Source organism: Rhinolophus hipposideros, assembly GCF_964194185.1.
Source record: "Rhinolophus hipposideros genome assembly, chromosome: 24".
Taxonomy (NCBI): Eukaryota; Metazoa; Chordata; class Mammalia; order Chiroptera; family Rhinolophidae; genus Rhinolophus; species Rhinolophus hipposideros.
The window spans coordinates 32,546,838-32,570,452 of record NC_138070.1 but is presented as its reverse complement, the minus strand read 5'-3'; the positions used below and the strand labels follow the sequence as shown (position 1 = coordinate 32,570,452).

Below are 23,615 nucleotides of genomic sequence, written 5' to 3'. Positions count from 1 at the left end.
GACATGTTCAATGAACATCAGAGCAGTCAGTGTGTCTGGGACGAAAGAGTAATGGGGGACAGTGGTAGGTAGTCTGATCTGAGCAGTAACGGGGAAGAAAAGAGGCAGATTATACTCAGCCTTACAGACTATTGAAATAATTTGCACAGATATCTGATTTGAGAGTGAGAAAGTGCAAGAAAGGTTTATGTTATTGTTGTTGTCCTTGTGGTTTGGTTGATTGGGTGAATGGTTGTCATTATGTTGTTGATTGGTGATGTTGCAGATGTTTTCATGCTCAAGTTCAAAGCAGATAAAAAATCCACACTCCCTGTCTCACTATGCAATCTATCCATTTGAAAGGCTCTTTTCATAGTGATGTATATTGTAAAGGTGACAGTGGGCACAGTCAGCCTTCTGTCATCCATCTGCTAGTCATCTGAGGGCCCAGAGTTCATGGCTCTGTCTGAGTACATGAAGTACTTAATAATATTTGTGATCATATTTCTTAGAGTCAGATAGTCTTGGCTTCAACTCTATATTCTTTCACTCCCTAACTCGGTGAGTTTGCATTAAATCCTCACACTCTTCAAGCCTTCACTTTGTTTACTCCATAGGGATTCTGTGGGACGTAAAAGAGATATTATATGGAAAACATTGTGTGATTATGATGATTTAATCCACGTTTTGCCATGAGGCTGATGGTTCCCTATCTTGGGGATGACTTCTGGTGCAAGATCCACGCTTCCCCCTGGAAAACTACTTCCCACTCTATTGATGCCAAGTCAGAGTGTGGAAACAAAATCCTTGAAAGGGTTCAAGGTTTTCACAGTCCCAAACACACACATATACTCACATCTCTTAGCTTACATGCAAAGTGCATGTGGAAAAAAAATATATATATATATATCTGTGTGCTCAAGGCTGTTTATTGACAATGTTTCATTGCAGTGTCCCAGGTGTAAAGCTTGGAAGTCCATTGTTCCAGGTGTCTGAGAGAGGACTCAGATGTCAAGGATTCAATCACTGAAGAAATTAACAAAACACTATGTTTGGAGAGTGGATTATTGGATACCGGGTGCTGTGGTCTCGCTTAGAAGCCCTTCAAACAGTAAATGACAAACACCCTGCCTCTGGGATCCAGGAAACCACCACCAAAAGGCAGAACCTAAAAGAATCTTCACTAAACTTTCAGAACTTTCAGAAATATTTGACCCCTTCTGAAAGGCTTATCAACCAGATGACGATCAGGAAGCCACGGTTGCAGTGAGCAAGCCTGCATTTGGAATGAGACTTCATTTCATCTCTATTAGTAGGTAGTTGTAGTTCATAGAGAGATTTCCCTGTACATCTTCTTTTACATTTCTTTTTAGCTAGATCCTCTCCTGTTATGGGAATAAAGCAATTATGGCAATGATTAAGACATTGGAATAAGGACATGCTATGAGAGGGCACCAACAGGCAGAAAGGCACAAATCATTCTTTGCTTTGCACCTGCTCTATGCCAGGCACATCATCTCATAAAAGTTGTATATTCAGGAAAGCAAGTTCAGAGAATTTAAGTAAATTTCCTAAGATTATTCATCCGTTAGGCAGGATAAATTAAATTTGAATCCTTGTCTTTTTGAGTTAAGTTCTGGGTTGATTTTCCCAAGAAAATCCTGTGTTCCATTCCCACATTTGCTACAAAAGAAATAGTGATACATGTAGGAACCCCCAACTCCTGAAAAAACATTTCCTTGTTTGCTTCTACTCTGTGGAACTGGGGATGAAGAAGGAAACAAAGAGGAAATGTCCCTTTCAGCTCAGTTTCCAGGGCTTTGCTAGTCAAAAAGAAATGAGGTTCAGTCAAAGCAGCACACAATGCGTATGAGTTCTGACATTTAGTTCGTGAAGTTTTGACAATGATGTTATTAACCTTTTTTTTGATATCAGAGGGATTATTCATTGTGAATTTGTACCAGCTGGACAGTTAACAAGGCTTACTATTTGGAAGTGCTGAAAAGGCTGCATAAAAAAGTTAGACGACATGAACTTTTCACCAACAATTCACGGCTCTTGCATCACGACAATGCACCAGCTCACACGACACTGTCTGTGAGGGAGTTTTTAGCCAGTAAACAAATAACTGTATTGGAACACCCTCCCTACTCACCTGATCTGGCCCTCAGTGATTTCTTTCTTTACCCAACGATAAAGGAAATATTGAAAGGAAGACATTTTGATGGCATTCAGGACATCAAGGGCAATATGACAACAGCTCTGATGGCCAATCCAGAGAAAGAGTTCTAAGATTGCTTTGAAGGGTGGACTAGGCACTGGCATTAGTGCAAAGCTTCCCAAGGGGAGTACTTCAAAGGTGACCATAGTGATATTCAGCAAAGAGGTATGTAGCACTTTTTCTAGGATGAGTCCGTGAACTTAATTGTCTGACCTTGTATGACATTTTACAAGAAAAAGCTCAATGGAAAGTTCATCAGAGAGACAACATAGACCAGGAGAAGGAATGCTGTTCATGGTACTTTGTTGTGCCAGTAGTGGTAGAGCTGCAAAATTCTGCAGTGGGCCAAACCTGGAAAGGGATTGCCACATCATTTTCTTTATTAGTCTGTCCATTTGCCTTCATTTTTCTGATGTTTTGTCCATCAGCCACTAACACATAATTCTCTAAAAAATAAATACAACTTGAACAAATTAAGTGGAGAGACTTTGGAGAGCCCAATTACTCTGTGTCCTGTGTTGCTTGGAAATGGACTTCATTTCCCTGTAATGAACTAAATGGTGAGTGACAGCCTGGCCAAATGAGGCGCATCCAAGCTTTGGCTTCATCTGTCAGGCACATGCAGAAAGAGAAAGACTTTGTGGATTGTCACTGCCGCACACATGAGTGTGTGTGTGTGTGTGTGTGTGTGTGTACATGCATACTTAAATTAAATTGAAAGACACCTGCTCCTGGAAGAGCTGCTATTTGTTTTTTCTTCCCAATTCATCACAGCAGTTGCTACCTCTTGAAAATCTAGTTGGTTTCTGAGAAAAGTCATGTTTATTATTGAAGTCATTTATTAATAATAAATAGAGGTGAAACTCAGTTAGAAACAGACATATTTTGTTTCCCCATAACTAACATGAAGGCAGTAATGGATAACTTACTTCTACCTTACAATCTGGGCTCATTTTTTCAGTTTCCTCTTTTTTAGGTATCTTTGGTTCATTTATTCATTCATTCATTCAACAAAGACTTCATGAAAATCTACTCTGTGTCATGTACTCTGTGTCATAGGTTCAGGGTGGTTGCAAAGCTGGTAAGCAATATTCCTGGACAAGAATTCCTCATCTGGGAGAGAAGACAGAAACATCAAACACAAAATACCTAGAATGTAATGTGTTACATATTCTACTAGAATATAAACTTTGAAGAATGATACCATGCCTTTCAAATTCAAATTGATAGTTTTTGCTCTTATACATTTATTCTAATGGGTGTGCTATTTGTCAAGCTCTATCTCAGTGCATACACACATGCATTGCTATTTTCAAATGTAAAATGTGGCATTAGGGCAGCTGACAAGTGTATCTTATGTGTAATGTGAGCCTTTAATTCCTACACCTCTCAATACTGAAAAATTGTGCCATTGCATAATCATCCTCTCAACAAATAACTGCTGGGCATCTTTTCCATTCCAGGTATCATATCAGATGCTGGGGTTCTATGAGGAGTAAACACAGTTCACACAGTCTCTTACCTTCTTATAGTTTTTGTTCTACCAAGGGAAATAGACATTCAACAAATAATTACTACCAATAAGTATTTAATTACAGCTGTAATTAAGTGATATGATGAAAAAGGGCAGAATGCTATAAGAATGTATAATAAGAATGTTAATTTACCTGACATAAAAGGGAAGAGAAGTAGGGTTTAAGAAAGGCTTTCTTAATAAATGAAACCTATGATATGAGGTTGTCATGTGGAGAAGACTTAAGGTAGCTTTTCAGGTAAATTTTTTATCATTTTTGTTTCCATGTAAGTATGTCTTTTCTAAGAGTGTGTGGGTTTGGTTCTTAGACATCAATGGGCGATATTAAACAGGGCTTCTCTGAGAGCAGTAAGAACAGGTAACCATGAGGTGGCATGACTTACAGAGAATGGGAACCCCATACCCTGAACTGTAACCTGCTCCAGCCCATGGTATATTCCTTTGATTCTAGAGAAGGTCATTGCTTCAGAGAATTTTTTTTTTCATTTTTATAGCATCCTTTATTCACATGAGGATTCTTCTGGGATAGCCAGCCCTCATAAAATCTTGCAGTAAAGGAATACAAGAAGATGCATGAAGCTTAACAGTAGAGAAAGGGTAAATAAAAGGTGAAATGCGTGTCAAATGTGTATCAAAGAACACATTTTCCTATTCATGTTCATTAGTATAGGTATATGGATAGCCAGCATTGGTGTTAATTTACGATGCCATACCAACACTTATTTTAACTTTATCTTCCTAATGTATTCATGCAAAAATTGAGTGATTAAGAGAGGTTATGAATTACTCTGTGCCATGTTCTTGGCTACTGCTCTTTCCATTATGGTCCAGTTGCTCCTCTACAATTATTCTGGTTGTAGCAAAACATACTGTATAGACATCTCCCTTATATTAATTCATCTACTCCTGTGTTTATACATGATAAGATGACACAGAACAACACAATGCAAAGCAACACGACACTGTATAATGCAGTGCAAAACAATACAACATAACAGTGCTTATTGAGTACCTCCAATGTGCCAAGCAGCGTGCTCAGCACTTGGGATATAGTGTGAGTAAGATGGACAATGTCTCTTCCCCAATATAGTTTATAGTTAAGGTAGGAAGAGCAACAACTAAACGAGCCACTACAATATATTGTGGTTGATGTTCTGAATAAAGGAAGTAAAAGATGTCCTGGGAGCTTGGAGTGAGGGACACTTCACCTTGCCCAGGGTAGTTAAATGAAGTTTGAAGTGTTAATAACATGGTTTAGCAATGCTAAGTGGACAGGCAAAGAAGGAAAGGGAATATTTTCCAAGGCAAAAGAACACCATGAGTGCAGACCCATGGCTAGCTAGAACAGAGCATATTACCAATTCCAGTATTTCTGAAGCAGCTGCGGCAGAGCTGGAAGAAGATAGTGACAAGAGGTGAAGACGTCATAAAGGATATCAGGTTCTCTCATATTGAAAGATAATTGTAGTGACAGCAATATATCCAGAAGCCTGGGCCTGAAAATTGCATTTGACAGTCTGCCTCTTCCTCTGTGGAGATTGCCTTCTGAGAATGTACCTACTACACCACAGACCTATGGTGCCTCTTTGTCTGACAGTCAGTGGCTATCTCAGAAATAGTTTTATTTGAATGAAATATGCTTAGGATGAGAATGTGAAGAAATCTCAGAAGTCATCTAGTTCTACTGACACTACCCAACCCCTGCCATTTTACAGATGAGAAAACCAAGGTCTAGAGATAGAAAGTGAATTGCCCAAGGTCACAGAACTACAGGCAGATCTAAAGGTAGAATTAAGACTGTATAGTCCAAAGCCTCTATACTGTATTATCATTATTAGAAGTATCAAAAAATCTCTGATATTTAATTGCTAATATTCTGACTTCAAAGCCAGAAGTTAATTTGTTCAGTATCAAAGCCATCGATTCCAATTGAGTTTTTTCATGGCTTTCCTCTGGGAGATCAGGTGAATGCACTGCAGGGGCAATATCTTAGACTGGTGGTCTGAGGCTTCACTCAGCCCTCCTGCACCTCCATAACCTTCTCGGCCTAGGCAATATCGATAGGTCACAGCAGCTGTGCATATGCATACAGAAGAGGGAGCAGGGAGGCTAAAATACGTGTTCTATGCATTCGCAACTTTGCTGACCAGAAGAATCTTCTCAGTTAGTGCATGTCTTGTTTCCATTTTGGCCCTGAGGATAACAGCTGATAAATAAGCAGACCTGTAATATAGGCAGAGAATGAGGTAAGAGAATACAGTCTTTGGTCAGCCCCAGTGATCTCTCAGGGTAATACTGGGCACGTGGTTATTGGGCTAGTTTATGTAAGTGGCCTTCCAAACCCACTAGCCTTTATCTACTTAGTGGCTTAGAATTGCAAATGTTTCCAGAAGCACAAGATGTTCCAGAAGAAGTGATAGAAAACACCAAATTCTCTTTACCCTCTTCCTTTCTTAACATATCCTTAGTACTCTAACTGAAGAATCAGAATCTAGCAGTTTCACAGCTGAGAATTACCTTTGATCATCGAGATTTTATATTATATAACTCAGGAAACTGAGGAGCCCAGAAATTATCCAATTTCCTAAAAGTCCCATAGCTACTTTGTAGTAGATATAGAACTGAGTGTATCTATGTCTCTAAGAAAGGATGGCAGTTATAAGTCTGACAATTTAATTACTCTGATCTTTAAAAGTGATGGCTCCCCATCTATTGAGTATCTACGTTGTGTTAGGCACTATGTGAAGCATCTTTTTCTTCTCTTTTAAGCCTTAAAACAACCTTATGAAGTGTAACTAGTATCATCATCATCCCTGTTTTACAGAGTAAGAATTAAGACTAAATGCTTACCAAGACCACTAGGCCTCTTTAAAATCCTGTATGTGCATTAACTCTTGTACCCCTCACAACACTACTAGAAAGTCCATCTCACAGACAGAAAACTGAGGCAAAACAAATGTGCATACCTTGTCTAAAATCATAAAGCTAGTGAGTATCTGGACATAGAATTTGTACTAGACTGCTCACTTCACGACACTTACTCTGTTCCATCTTTATGAGGCAGGATTAGAATTCAGATCGTCAGAAGTCAGAAACCTTGTTCTTTCTCAGCATGCATTACTCTTACTAAGTTTATAAGTACAAAATACAATTTACACCAAATAGTATCTTATGGGAATTCTTAATCAGCAAGCATAATACAAACTGATAATTCTTTTTTTTCAGGTGTACAATTCTGTATGATATCATCTAAATCCCATTGTGTGTTCACCACCCAGAGTCAGTTCTCCTTCCATCACCATATATTTGATCCCCCTTACCCTCTACTCCCATCCCCCACTCCCCTTATTCTCTAGTAACCAGTAAACTATTGTATGTGTCTATGAGTTTTTGTTTCTCATTTGTTTGTCTTGTTCTTTTGTTGTTTTTGGTTTATATACCACATATCAGTGAAATCATAGGGTTCTCTGCTTTTTCTGTCTGACTTATTTCGCTTAGCATCATACTCTCAAGATCCATCCATGTTGTCACAAATGTTCCTATATCATCTTTTCTTACTGCCGAATAGTATTCCATTGTGTATATATACCACAATTTCTTTATCCATTCATCTATCGAAGGACATTTTGGTTGTTTCCATGTCTTGTCCACCGTAAACAAAGCTGCACTGAACATTGGAGCACACGTGTCTTTATGTATAAATGTTTTCAAATATTTTGGGTAGATACCCAGGAGAGGGATTGCTGGGTCATACGGTAATTCTATTTGTAATTTTTTGAGGAATCTCCACACTGCCTTCCGTAATGGCTGCACCAGTCTGCATTCCCACCAACAGTGTATAAGGATTCCTTTTTCTCCACAGCCTCTCCAACACTTGTTACTATTTGTCTTGTTGATGATAGCCATTCTGACTGGGGTGAGGTGATATCTCATTGTGGTTTTCATTTGCATTTCTCTTATTACTGATGTTGAGCATTTTTTCATATGTCTATTTTCCATTTGTATGTCCTCTTTGGAGAAATGTCTCTTCAGGTGGTCTGCCCATTTTTCAGTTGGGTTTTTGTTTTTTTTGTTGTTGAGTTTCATGAGTTCCTTGTATATTTTGGATATTAGCCCCTTATCGAAGGAACTGTTTGCAAAAACATTCTCCCATTCAGTTGGTTGCCTCTTTATTGTGTCGATGGTTTCTTTTGCTGTGCAGAAGCTTTTAAGTTTCATATAGTCCCATTCGTTTATTATAGCTTTTACTTCCATTGCCTTTGGAGTCAAATTCATAAAATGCTTTTGAACCCAAGGTCCATAAGTTTACTACCTATGTTTTCTTCTATGCAGTTTGAGTCAGGTCTTATGCTTAAGTCTTTGATCCGTTTTGAATTAATTTTGTTACATGGTGACAGATAGCAGTCCAGTTTCATTCTTTTGCACGTGGCTATCCAATTCTCCCAGCACCATTTATTGAAGAGGCTGTCTTTCCTCCATTGCATGTTTTTAAGTTCTTTGTCAAAAATTATCTGTCCATATTTTTGGGTTTTTATTTCTGAGTTCTCAATTCTATTCCCTAGGTCTGTGTTTCTGTTTTTCTGCCAATACCATGCTGTTGTGATTATAGTTGCCCTGTAGTACAAGTTAAAGTCAGGGAGTGTGATACCTCCAGTATTGTTCTTTTTTCTTAAGGTTGCTTTGGCTATTTGGGGTCTTTTGTGGTTCCAAACAAATCTGATGATTATTTGTTCTATGTCTTTAAAAAATACCATTGGGATTTTGATGGGGATTGCATTAAATCTGTATATGGCTTTGGGTAATATGGCCATTTTAACTATGTTGATTCTTCCAATCCATGAGCACAAAATGTCTTTCCATTTCGTTTTGTCGTCTTTAATTTCTCTCAAAAAGGTCTTATAGTTTTCAGCATATAGGTCCTTCACATCCTTTGTTAAGTTTATTCCTAGGTATTTTATTCTTTTTTGCTGCAATTGCAAAAGGAATTGTTTTTCTTTTTTTATTTCTTTTTCTGAGATTTCATTGTTAGTATATAGGATTGCAATGGACTTTTGTACGTTGATTTTGTAGCCAGCAACTTTACTATATTCGTTGATTGTTTCTAACAGCTTTTGGGTAGAGTCTTTAGGGTTTTCTGTATATAGCATCAGGTCATCTGCAAAGAGTGACAATTTAACTTCTTCATTCCCAATTTGCATGCCTTTTATTTCTTTCTCTTGCCTGATGGCTCTGGAAAGGACTTCCAACACTATGTTGAAAAGCAGAGGTGATAGGGGACAGCCCTGTCGTGTTCCTGAATGTAGAGCAAAGGGCTTCAGTTTTTCACCATTAATTATGAGATTAGCTGAGGGCTTGTCATATATGGCCTTTGTTATGTTAAGGTATTTTCTTTCTATACCTATTTTTATTAAGTGTTTTAATCATAAATGGATGTTATATCTTGTCAAATGCGTTTTCTGCATCAATTGATATAATCATATGATTTTTGTCCTTTATTTTGTTCTTCTTTTTCTAGTTCTTTAACGTGTAACATAAGGTTATTCATTTGGGATTTTTCTTGTTTCTTCAGATAGGCCTATAATGATATAAATTTCCCTCTTAAAACTGCTTTCGCTGCATCCCCAAAATTTTGGTAGAATGTATTTTCATTGTCATTTGTTTCTATGTATCTTTTGAGCTCTCTTCTAATTTCTTCTTTGACCCAGTCGTTCTTTAAAAGTATGTTGTTTAATCTCCATGTATTTGTGTTTTTTCCTGCTTTCTTTTTGCAGTTGATATCCAATTTCAAAGCTTTGTGATCAGAGAATATGCTTGGTATGATTTCAATCTTCTTAAATTTGCTGAGGCTGATATTATGTCCCAATATATGGTCTGTCCTTGAGAATGTTCCATGTACACTGGGAAAGAATGTATAGTCTGATGTTTTAGGATGAAGTGCTCTATATATGTCAATTATGTCCAATTCATCTAATGTGTCATTTAGGGCTGCTATTTCATTATTTTCTGTTTTGATGATCTATCCATAGCTGTCAATGATGTATTTAAGTCCCCTAGTATAATTTTGTTTTGGTCAATTTCTCCCTTTAGTTCTGTTAGTAGTTGCTTGGTATATTATGGTGCTCCCTGATTGGGGGCATAAATATTGATGACTGTTATATCTCCTTGTTGTATAGTCCCCTTTACCTTTATGAAATGTCCATCTTTGTCTCTTGTTATCTTTTTCACCCTGAAGTCTGTTTCATCTGATGTCATTATGGCTACAGCTGATTTTCTCTGGGTACCATTTGCTTGGAGTGTCAATTTCCAGCTTTTCACTTTGAGTCTATGCTTGTCCTTGGAACTGAGATGTGTCTCTTGGAGACAGCATATGGTTGGGTTTTGTTTTTTGATCCAATCTGCTACTCTGTGCCTTCTTATTGGTGCGTGCAGTCCATTTACATTTAGGGTGATTATTCATACGTGAGGATTTCCTGTCATTCTACCTTTAGTTTTCTGGTGAGGTTGTGTCTCCATTGTTTCTTTGCCTTTTTGTTGTTGTCTATTATTTCTGTGTGGTGGTATTCTGTGATGTTTCCCTCTGTTTCTTCTTTTATTACAGTATATATTTCAGTTCTGGATTTTTTTTTTTGAGTGTTTACCCTTAAGTTTATGTAAAAGAAAGTTTGATATTTAAAAGAGTATTCCATTTTCTTCAGCACGCTTACTTTCTCCATTCCCATATTCTGATTCAGGCTTTTACTATCCCTTTTTTTATGTTTTTGTTGCCACAAATTGTCCCCGTTGATGGTGGTTGATAATCTCCTTTAGTATTACTTGTAGTGAGGGTCGTGTATTAGAAAATTCCCTCAGCTTCTGTCTGTCTGGAAAGGTCTTTATTCCTCCTTCATATCTAAAGGATATGTTTGCTGGATATATTATTCTTGGCTCGCAATTTCTCTCTTTCAATAGTTTGAATATTTGGTTCCACTCCCTCCTGGCTTGTAGAGTTTCTGCTGAAAAATCTGATGATAATGTAATGGGCTTTCCTTTGTAGGTTACCGTCTTCTTTTCCTTGGCTGTCTTGAGGATTCTTTCTTTGTCATTGATTTTAGGCAGCTTTAATACAATGTGCCTTGAAGAAGGCCTGTTGGGATTCAGGTAATTAGGTGTTCTATTTGCTTCTTGAATTCGAGGTTCCAGTTCTGTCCACAAGTTTGTGAAGTTCTCATCAACAATTTGTTTGAATACATTCTTTGTTCCCTTCTTTCTTTCTTCTCCTTCTGGTATGCCCATTATTCTTATATTGCTCTTTCTGATGGAGTCAGAAAATTCTTGTAGAGTTCTTTCATTTATTTTAAGTCTCAAATCTCTTTCTTCTTCCATCTGTGTAATTTCTAGGTTTCGATCTTCGATGTCACCGATTCTTTCCTCCATCTGGTCAACTCTACTACCTAAGCTTGTTATTTCATTCTTAATTTCTTCTATTGAGTTCTTAATCTCCAGAAATTCTATTTGGTTCTTTTTTAAAATTTCAATCTCTTTCGTAAAATGCTCATGTTGTTCTTTGATTGTCTTTCTTAGTTCATTAAACTGCTTTTCTGTGTTTTCTTGCATCTTGTTGAGTTTTTTCAGAACTGCAATCTTGAAATCTCTGTCATTTAAGTCACATGTTTCCATATCTTTAAGTTCCTTTTCTGGAGACCTTTCACTTTTTTTCTGAGCTGTCTTGTTGCCTTGGTTATTCATGGCAATTACTGATTTATTATTTCTCTTCCTAGACATCTACAGGAGTGGCTTCTGCAACAGGTTGATAGGAAGAGGTATTTCTTTTGTTTTCCAGAACTTGTTGGTAGAATGTTTTATTTTCTCTTCGACTGCAGCCTTTTTTTTTTCTCTCTCACACGGTAGTGCTATTTTTTTCTCTGCACTATTGCAGTTCTTCACACAATGGGGGGATTCCCTGGGAGACAGGCTTCACCTCTGTTAATAGTTCACCTGGGTCACAGAGCGCAGTGTCCGTGTGGCTATGCGGAGAGCTTTTGAAATTCCAAATCTCTTTCTGCACCAGATTCAGAGCCCGTATGTTTTAGCAGTTCTCTTTACTCCCGCAGGGATCCGCCCAGATAGGTGGGGCCAGGGGCAGGGTGAGTTGTGAGATGTGGCCCAGAGCAATGGCGGCGACCACCACCACAGCCGGTCCTGCCTCCACAGCTCCCTCCCCTTTGCCTGAACCAGTTGGGCTGGGAATCTGTGTCTGCAGTCCACAGTTCTCAGAACAACAAATATTTTGTTTTTTCGATCTGACATTGCTACTATTCTGTTTCTAGCACTGGGCAGGTGGGGGGGGGGGCTCTGGGAGGGTAGGAAGGGGGTGGTAGTCTCAGTGCCTCAGGCTGTTGTGTGCTCAGCAGTGAATGCTTAAACCACCCTTTTCAGCCTCTTCCCTCAGTCTTTTCTCCGAGATCTCTGCCGTGAGCGTTGGGTTCAGCCGTGTTATATGCTGCTTCCTCAGGCCTGTGGGCCATAAACAGAGCCCCAGGAATCCAAGCTCCTCTTTCTCCCGCAGCTGCGGTAGTTCCGGGATGCAGCAAGCTCAGAGCACTGAGACAGGTCTGTGTCCTGCGCGTGGGTCCGTCTCTGCACTTCTCCCGTTCCTCCTTCCCGGTGGTGCGATTTACCCACCTCTAGGTGAACTGAGTAGTGGGCCTCTTTTCTTGCCTGTCTGCTGTGCAGGGAGTCCTTTGTGGAGTTATTGTTGTTCGATTAGTTGTAAATTCCAGGGGAGCTGTACAGAGGCTCACCTCATGCCGCCATTTTGATGATGTCTCCCTGATATTTCTTAATCCTAATGTAATTTAAGGTCAACATCAACTGATAAACTCCTATTTTCACACTTCTGAAAAACAACTAGAGTGAATCAAGCATTCTCTCTGGCACCTAGCCTGTCACTTCTCTGCCCTTTTGAAAACTCAGATTGCTATTGTTCTTTAAGGAGTATCTGGGGGCAGCTGGATGGCTCAGTTAGTTAGAGTGAGAGCTCTGAATAACAGGGTTGCTGGTTCAATTCCCACATGAGCCAGTGAGCTACACTCTCCACAACCAGACTGAAGACAATGAGCTGCTGCTGAGCTGCTGGAGAGATCACCAGATGGGTCAGCTGGTTAGAGTGAGAGCTCTTAACAACAAGGTAGCCAGTTCAACTCCAACATGGGATGCCACATGGGATAGTGAGCTGTGGCTCTGTAACTATGATTGAAAGCGGCGACTAGACTTGCAACTGAGCTACACCCTCCACAACTAGATTGAAGGACAACGACTTGGAGCTTATGGGCCCTGGAGAAACACACCATTTCCTAATATTCCCCAATTGAAAAAAAAAAAAAAGTAAAAAAAGAAGTATCTGAAATCCTGAAGAATCAGCAATCTAATTACAGTTGACCCTTGAACAATATGGCCTTGTTATACCCAGCAACTTATACACAGGTCAATTTACTCATGAATATTTAAAAAAAATACTTTAAATGTATTTTATCTTCCTTATTATTTTCTTAATCACATTTTTCTTTAGCTTACTTTATTGTATGAATACAGTGTATAATACATATACAAAATATGTGTTAATCAACAGTTTATGTTATCAGTAGGGCTACCAGTCACAGTGGCCATTAGTGGTTAAGTTTTTGAGGAGTCAAATGTTATGTGTAGATTTTTGACTGTTTGGGGGTTGGGGGTCAGCGTTCCTAACCCCCACATTATTCAAGGGTGAACTGTATATTATTGTATTCCCAAGTTACCCAACATCACCCTCACCCCAAATAATATATATAAGAAACTTACTATTTGGTTAGTCCTGTTGTGTGTTTGTGTATGTGTGTTTGCAGATGTTTGTTAAAGGTCATCCTATAGGTTCCAGAACATGCCACAGGGGAAGGATCAAGTGTCAGACCATTGGCAGTCTGTGCATCTTTCTTGGTGCTCCGATATCATAATATTCTTTATAAAGATTTGTTGTGCAGCATATAATTTGAAAGCCATGTAATCCAGTCCCTTTTCATATGTAAAATGACAGAAAAGTGAGGATGAGTTCACAAAGTCAGAGAAAAACTACTTACTCTGGTGAATATCAAAATGGAAATTTCAAATTTGGGTTTACAAGCAATTTTCATGATAAGTCAAATGACCAGTTTGTTATTTTTCTTTTAACTTGACATTTAAATAACAATCTTGCCTTAATTCTCTTTGGTACTTTTATTTTCAGAATATATGTTTTTGCATAGTTTAAATACTTTCTAGTTGATGATGCCAGTTCACCATTAAGATGAAAGAAATTCCTTTTCCATTGCATCTTTTAAAACTATCTACAATGAATAGAAATTATGTTATTTAAAAACACTTAGCATAATCTGACAGATAGCTGCAGTAATGCCTCATTAACCTGGCCTCCACAAATTAAGGATTTTATAATAATTCATAGACACGCCTGGGCAGAGATTGCAGATTATTTACCATTCCTGATAATTCATGTCCTAGTGTTACATCTTTATATAAAAAATTCACAACTACCTACTGACTGTATTTGGAGATACAAAAGTCCTGGGTAGAAAGTCTCAGAGCTGAGCAGCAATGTTCTTCCCTCCTAGCCTTCTAGGAATCTCATAGCTTTCACTGGGAAGGCAGGATACTTACTGTTGGCCAAGGAGACACGCTAAGGCAGCAGCTGAGGGAGGAAATAGCTGCAAAGGGAATTCACACCCATTAGAACCTATTAGAACAAGTTTAAGATCTATTGAGAACCCACTAATGCTCTGTGCATTTTATCCTTGCAGTACTGCAAGGTAGTTTTACCCTGTTTTACATACAAAGAAACTTGAGGTCGAAAGCAATTGAGTAGTTTGTTGAGAAGGTGTATAATGGAAAGGGTGGAATTTGGAGTTAGATCAGGACTAAATTTTAAGTCCATTACCAGTTATCACTCGGTTTTGTGATCTTCAGCAAGTTATCATTTTCTCTATCCTCAGTTTCTGCATTTATAAAATAGTGGCATAATGGTACCTCATATGTAATAGTAGAACCTTATGATGTTCCTGTAGTAAGACATAAATAAATTCAGGTCATGTGCTCAGCACTGGCATATAGGAAGTACTGAACAATGGTAGTTATTTTAAATTATTATTCAAGATTATACTGCTACAGAAAGAACTACAGTAGAAGTCCAGGAGGGATATTCCAAAGCCTATACTACTCCCTATGCATACTCGCTCCAGCATCTAAGATTATCTAGTGAAATGAAGAAGTGTGCAATGATGTTGAGTCTTGTCAAGATCCTTTGGAAGGTATGATGGAGCATGTGGGCTTTCCATTTGGATTACAGAGCCGTAACTCAGAGAACTGAGCAGGTGGTTACTGGAAGAAATTTCTCTGTAAGGAGTAATACCTTGAGAGCATCAAAAACAAGAGAATGGAGCTGCTGGACAATTGTTCCCTGTCTTAGGAACTTTGGCAAGGCAAAGGATGACAGAGGCCCTTACGCATTCTTCTGCTGTCGAGTGCTCTATGTTGTTCTTTTTGTATTAGGAAGGGATATATGAAGGAATATATTGTAAAGCACTGTTATTTTGTAGAAGTAAGACACCATAGATTATTGTTACTGGTGGAGGGACCAAAGGAGCCACTAATTCAACTCCTTGTTATACAAGTGATGAAAACAGGACAGAGAGAGTATAAATGATTGCCCAAGCTAATACAGCTAATTGGTGGTGGAGAGGAAAGGATGAAGGAGTGGTTCCATTGATACATTGAGGACAGGCAAAATCTCAGCGATCTTTCCACTCTATGTACCAAATAAAGAAAAGATAGCTTCTATCAGATACCAATATGGCTGACCTTGTTACTGCATTCAGATCTCTGAGCAAATGTCACCTCCTCAGAGAAACCTTCTGTCTAAATTCTATCTAAATTATTCCCAATTTTTTCTCTATTTCATTATATTCCGTTATTTTTATAGCAGTTACCAATAGCTGACAGTGGATAATATATTGTATTATACATTTATTGTTGCCTAGTCCATTAGAGTATAAAATCCATTAAGATAGGGGCTTTGTCTTGACAAGAGCTGTATTCCCAATACATGGAGCGATATCAGTAGCATAGTAATTAATAAACAGTCAACAATGTTTCTTGAATGAATGAATGATATGAAATACTGACTCAAGCATGTAATAGGTAAATACTGGGAGATAAATTTGGAGAGGCAATGAGAAGGAGGGCGGGGACTTCCATCCTTGTCCCCTGGAATAATGATTTTAGAGAGCACTGGACTTTTCTGAGCTGCACACACAGCACAAGAATGAGGTCTTCCAAGCTACCCATCTCCTGCTACTCTGCAATCTCAGCTTTCTGGAAATCCAGAAAATCCCCACCTTTCCGGGTTTCCTTCATTAAATCCCTCTCCTTTTGCCTTTCTTGTGCTCGGTTCTTGGTTTAGAACTGCACATCTTCTGAATAATGTATCTTCTGGATTATCAACATCCAGCTCACATGCTATTTACCTACTTACTTGTGATGAACTAGAATAAGATATCTGATTTATTTCAGGAAAGCTTAGGGCACTTGGAGAGAAAATATTCATCAAAATGTTCAACCACCTTGAATTATAAGTAGGACTTGGTCATTTATTAGGTGTAAAGCATTTTGCTAAGTCCTAGGAATCTAAAGTATATTAAATTGCATAAAATATACTTCTGATATGGAACCCTAGTCTACTATAAAAAATCATGTGTTGTTTTCTATATATACTGATATAGGAGATATCCATGACATATTGTTAAGTGGAAAATATAAGTTGCAATTTGGTATACATATATTAAGAACTTGTTATTAAAACATCACATATATCTATAGCCATATCTGTATGTCTATGTCCGTATCTATATCTATAGATTAGATATATACCCAGAGATTTTTTTGAGTTTTTTTATATACAGAAAAATATCTCTGAAAGAACATAGCAATTTGATACAAGTGGCCACCTCTAAAAGAATGAAATCGGTGAGGGCAGAGTTTTTGCTTTATGTACTTTGGCATTTTTTCCAATCTTTTTATGTAAAGAGAAAAACATTTATATTTAAAAATGAGAGATAACAGAAACAAAATGGTGGTATGGTAAGTGTCTATAAAATTGCTCCCCTTGTCCCTCTAAATAAGCCGTGGCCCTCCTCTTAAGGGAGACAGGCACATATAAATAATTGCAAATCAGTGTGAAAACCACTGTGCACGTGACTGACATAGGACTGTATAGGATTACAAAGGAGGGAGGTGCTTTTCTTGCTGCAGTAATGGACGACTTCTCAGAAAGACAATTTTTGAGCTGGTACTTGATAAGTACATAGGAGTTCAGCAGGCACATAGGGCTTTCAATGCAGATGGGGCATGTGCACAGGCTGGGGGTAAAATGGAGATTATCTGAGCAATAAAGAGTGATTCAGCATGGATGGAAGGCAGGATGTGTGCTAGGCAGTAGCATCAAAGAGGCTGAAAAGGTAGGCTGGGTCCAGATTGTAAAAGACTAATATTTTCAGAGAGCTTTCTGGAGTCAGTGCAGAGACTGATTAACTTTATTATTTAATTTCAGAAATATGTTTTGAGCATGTACTGGGTGTTAGATTTTTACTAAGTGTGGGGATTCAGTGATAAACAAGAAATATAGGAAATTTGCCTTCTTGGAGACTGTACTCTAGTAGACTTAGGGATTTTTTTTTTTTAAAGAAACGATAACAAACGGCAGTATGATTTGTTGATAGTTAGCATTAGAATTGGAGCTTTTAGGGGTGGCTGGATGGCTCAGTTTGTTAGAGCACAAGCTCTTAACAGCAGGGTTGCCAGTTCAACTCCCACATGGGCCACTGAGCTGAGCCCTCCACAACTAGATTGAAGGACACTGACTGATGGGTCCTGGAAAATCACACTGCTCCCCGGTATTCCCCAATATATATATATATATTTTTAAATTGGAGCTTTTAGGTGAAATGAAGCTATTGTTAAAGGAGTCATGATTCAAATCTACAATTAAAAGTAGCTTGGATACCTATGTAACTTTACTAACACCTGTCACCCCAATAAACTTTAATTAAAAAATAAAGAGCAGCTTGGACAAGTCATGCATTGTGGAATACTTGAGAAGGATAAAAATGTGTAGGTAGAGCCAACGTTTCTTAAAATCAGCATTTAAATAGCTGCGTTATTTATTCTTCTCTCAGTTGTTTGGAGAGGTAGAGTTAATTTGTTTAGTTCATCTGCCTAGCTAGCTATTTTCCTCTCCTCTGTGTTATCGGATTTCCATCACTAGGTGACTGCAGACTCATGGGTATGTGTTAGAGCAATGAATGGTGAATCTTAAGTTTTTTTAAAAAAGAATTGTTTTAAAAAGTAAATATATATAACTTGTAAAACAATAATGAAAGCACAGATAATTTCCAAAGGCAATACATAGAAATTTTTCTCTTTGTTTCCCCTGAGAGCTGATTTTAAGCAATAAGCTATTCTCAGATCCTCTAAAGAACTCTGCCTAAAATTCTCTATTACTCACCTTGCCCTCCACTTCCTTCATAAGGTCAGGCTATTCTTATTTTTTTTTCCTGAATTTCTTTTGCCTTGGAAGACTTGTGTGTGCCTGAAACTCTGCATAAACTAGAGCCTCCTGTTCATTTCAATTAGCCTGCTTAAGCTTTCTCCTTTTTTATATGCATTATTTTTTTGTCCTCTGAGAAAAAAATCCCAGTGTTCTCTTATACATCATGTTGCCTATATTTTGTGTATGGAGGAGTAAGTTCTTTACTTAAATGCTTTGAGTTATGTACCTTCCCATATAAACTATGTTAAGATACAAAGAGATGGATTTCAGAGATTCATATACTGTCATTATTAGAATAAAACTTATAGCTCATTTGTTGATAGGCTTCCAGTGTAATATGCATGTCTTCTATGGCCTTCCCATCAAGTGCTCACATAGCTTCTTCTTGAACATCCCTGAAGACACCTCTGCTACTTACCATTCATGCTACTCTACAAACAATGGGTTTTATTTATTTATTTATTTATTTATTTATTTATTATTAGTTTCAGGTGTACAAAACAATGTAATAGTTAGACATTTATCATTTGTATTCCTCACACAGTGAGGAATATACTACCCCTCTGACATCACCTACAGCCATTACGTTTCCACTGTCTCTATTCCTAATGCTATACTCCACTTCTTGTAACTATATATATGTATAGTTATATATGTATATATAGTTATATATATGTATATATGTATATATGTATATATATGTATAGTTATATATGTATATATGTATATATATATATGTATATATATATACACATACATACATACATATATATATGTATGTGTGTGTGTATAAAATTATAGTTGACATTCATTATTGCTCAGCTTCAGCTTCAGGTGTACAGTGCAGTGATCAGGCATCTACATCATCCCTGAGGTGGTCTCCCTAATGAGACAAATATCCATTGGATACCCTACAAAATCTTTACAACATTATCGATTACATTCCCCAAACTGTCTTTTGTATCCCCATGACAATCTTGTGGTTACCAATTGTGCTTTCTAGTCCCCTCACCTTCCCCCTTATCCCCACCCCCCCCCATCCAGCAACCCTCAGTTTTTCCTCTATGTCTGAGACTGTTTCTGACTAGTTCATTCATTTGTTCTTTTCTTTAGATTCCACATATAAGTGAGATCATATGGTATTTGTCTTTCTCTGTCTGACTTATTTCACTTACCATAATGTTCTCTAGGTCCATCCATATTGTTATAAATGGTAAGATTTCATTCTTCTTTATGGCTGTATAATACTCCATTATATAAATGTAGCACTGTTTTTTAATCCAGTCATCTACCGATGGGCATTTTGGTTGTTTCCAGGTCTTGGCTATTGTGTATAGTGCTGCAATAAATATAGGAGTGCATAAATTTTTTTGAATCAGAGTTTTGGATTTCTCCGGATAGATACCTAGGAGTGGAATTGCTGGGTCATAAGGTAGTTCCATTTTCAGTTTTTTGAGATACCTCCATACTGTTTTTCATAGTGGCTGCTCAACCTCACTAATCATTAGAGAAATGCAAATGAAAACCACAATGAGATACCACCTCACCCCAGTCAAAATGGCTATCGTCAATAAATCAACAAACAACAAGTGCTGGTGAGGATGTGGAGAAAAGGGAACCCTTGAGCAATGGCTTTTATAATTGGCTTCCTTCCACTTCAATTCCATGGTCTCCCAGGAAACTCCACCCACTTACATTAGTTCTACCCCAGAGACCATGTAGAATAAATGTGATTTCACTTCTATACAACAACTCTTCACTTATTCAAAGGTAACTATGTTGTCTCTCTTGGCATTGCTCTTCTTCATATCCATTTGGAGCCTGAAGATGAGGCCCTTCTCAGTCTGTTCTCTGCACAATATCCTTGCTTTGTATAGGCCTCTATTACATGTTGTTCCTAGATATAGTCTCACCAGGGTAGAGTGAAGTGGAAGTCTTATTTCTTTTGCTTTTATACTTAATTCGTTTACATGCTTGCTATGTAAACTAAATTAAATCTCTGATTAAACTTATATTTTAAATAGTCATTTCACTTTGTAAACTCGCGTCTGTGAGAATACTATAAAACTCTTGGTGATTTTTCACACATATGGCTATTAAAACATACCTCCCCACTGAGTTTTTAAGTTATCATACGAAAACTATAACACAATGAAATAGAGTTTTCAACAGTGTCATTATATCCATCAATATACAAATCATTGAATGGGACAAAGATCTCTTGACCTCATTTTGGAAGGATATGCAAGTGAGTTTTTGTTTATTCCAGGAAAGCTGAAAAATGCCAATTTCATTCATTTTTCTACTAGTATAAAAATTGTGCCTATATGGGAGAAAAAGTGGATTAAAAAGATTTGCCTGTCTGGGTTGATAATTATCTTTTTTGTGGTGGGCCTGGCAGCTGTGTAGTGAAGCCTCCTGGAGAAAATTTTAATGTCTGGCACTCCTCTTCTTTTCAGGCTATTCCAAGGCCTGAACTTCCCAGAAGAAATAACTATTTTCTCCGTTACTTACCTGCTCTTTGACTAAAAGCTGATTTGGGAGCCATCCCACTCAGATTATGTTTACCCCATTGAACAAAAGAATCAGTAAAGTCGATCACACACAAGCACTTGTGAAAGAGCTGACGACTCAGACTCACTGGATCTCAAGCTCTTCTTGCTAAATCAATACCCACTGCAGCAGTATGGCTATTGACTCAAATTCATTGCCATAAACACCGTTTGTCAGCCTTCCGGAGAGAAGAGTTCCATGACCAACCTAAAGACTTGCTCACTCCTGCAATTAGTCTTTCTCATTTAATTGCACTGAAAGGCTCATTATCTTGGCATTTTCAAACCTTAGTCACTCCTGAGAAGCAGTGAGGTGGGGAAATTAATCCACACAAGCAGGCTTAGTAGTATGGTAGCTCGTCTATTGTCACATTTATTAGTCAGGTGCCCTGTGCTGAATGTAGTACAGAACTTTTGAAATGGTATGGTTTCTGTTCTTAATGAGTGACCATCTTAAAGTAAAGTGATTTTTTAAAAAGAGCTGATTCTTTTCTAGATAAAGGCCAAAATGTCACTCTAGAAGTAAAGTTACACTTTATGTACACCTCTCAAAACCTTTCAAATTTCATAGAGCCAGGGTGCATTATACCCTGATGAAATCACTTAGGATGCTAATAAGGGGAAGGGGTACTCTAGTGGAGGGAAATCCTTCTGCTAAAATGTTATATTGTTTATAATGAGTATAAAATATTCTGTAGATGATGGATTCCATCTTCCAGTGTGGGAAAAGCCACTCAATTTAATTTAAGACAGCACATTTCTAGCACCATGCTGATTTGGATCAAGATGACATGCTCAAGGCAAGTCATTGCCAGTTGACTGGCTTTCTTAGCTGTGTGGTCCCTGCACCCAGTCTTTATCAGAAAGGGTGAGATGCCCTCACTTTGACTAATGTCAAATTGTATATAGAATCACGCCCATTTCCAGTAAGCCTTGGGGGTCACTGCAGTTACAGGAAGAGATCCTTATGCCTCAGACATGTAAATAAATATCCTGTTAGTATTTCAGATGCTCATAAATTATTAGTGTCCCACCCCTCTACAACTGGGCAATTGACGATGTGTCTTGGCTCACAAACTGGTTTTTCTTTTATTTGCTCTAGCCCTAGTAGGGTCCCAGCTGTTTTTTAGTCTCTTCACTAACATTGCCCTTTTTTTCCATTACTCTATTCTGGCCTTTGCATAAAAGGGAAGGAATAATATTTGATTGTCAATAAATCTTTCAGTGGGCAGTATTATTAAGGGGGAAAGTATTTTTTACTTGAAATTCTGGTTCCAGACAATGGAGACATTTAAGAGTTGATGGTTAGATTATCAAGACACCCCTCTGGTGTCAATAAGCAGTCTGCCTGGTAAGAAATTTAGAAAATAGCCTTCACCATCGAGCTTAGATTTCAGCTTGCCATCTTTGCAAAGAGTAATACGCATGAGCATCTCCCAAGAGCCTCTGGAAGGATTGTTAGGTGGAGGGGAGAAACCTAGTCATCGGAGTCCCCATGGAGAAAAAAATATGGAGTTAGAGTGAGAAGTTGCTGGAATGGATGTATTAAGCTGATATTAAAATCACCACAGTGTCTAACAAATCCACTAATAACACTTTTCAAGGCTCAGGGGCAGAATCAATTTAGGGAGTTCAAGGAATTCTACACCTGGCTTGGTGAAGTAAACCCTCAAGTCATTATGAAGAAGTAGTTAAGCCCCTTTGTTCCTCCTACATTTATTTTCCTTGATCCTATTTAGTTCTTTCTTCAATTTACTAAGACACAGGTGTACACTGATCTCAGCAGTCCATGAATATTTGAAAATTGAACTTTCTTGCAAAGACATTTAAACTCCTAAATCACTGCCTTAAATTTGTATTTCTGATCACTCAAGTTCAAGAAAGTCTTTAGAATTGCTTCAACTTATAGAAAGAAAAAAATGTTGAAGTAGTCTCATCTATATTTATGCTACCCCTGGGGGCCATTGCTGATTTAGTATGGCAAGATACTTCATTCATGTAACAAAAGTTTATTGAGTGTATGCTATTAAGACTTGGCTTGGTACTGAAGAATATGACTGTATGCAAGACATATGTGGTCTCTGTCTTCATAGAGTTTATAATCTAATGGGAGGGTAAAGACACATAAGAAGCAATTTTAATATATGGAAGTAAATGTGATTGTTGTGAGGATAAAGACCATTTTCTTGATAACTTTAAATCCCATGCTTCTTCTTCCCATACTAATTTAATCCTACACAGATACCATTAATGTGTTTTATTAACTGTGTGATTGATTACAGAACATAATTATTGATTTTTGTCAATGGCACTGGATTGAGTACCATAAAAAGTGCTAGAAATAGAATCCAAAAGAACTTCAATGTATTAAAGAAATGTTTGTCAAAATGAGAATGAGGTTTAGCAAGGACAAGCTGGGATTTTACAGAAAGGCACAGCTTGTACATATTTAAAAATACAACATGGATGGATCTTGAGACTATAATGCTAAGCGAAATAAGTCAGACAGAAAATGCAGAGAACCCTATGAGTTCACTGATGTGTGGTATATAAACCAAAAACAACAAAAGAACAAGACAAACAAATGAGAAACAAAAACTCATAGACACAAAGAATACCAACATATTTTCTCATGGGTACTAGCCCTTCTTTAGCAATGAACTTTCAGTGAGCACTTATTGAACACCTACTACATACCATGCACAATACCTGAAGAAGCTT

The 23,615-nt window shown here is 37.8% G+C and overlaps 1 protein-coding gene across 3 annotated transcripts in view; it reads left to right on the top strand.

The window, feature by feature from the left end:
• Positions 1–23,615, top strand: part of OPCML (opioid binding protein/cell adhesion molecule like) — a 1,299,542-nt gene that overhangs the window by 380,888 nt on the left and 895,039 nt on the right. The window lies entirely within an intron of this gene.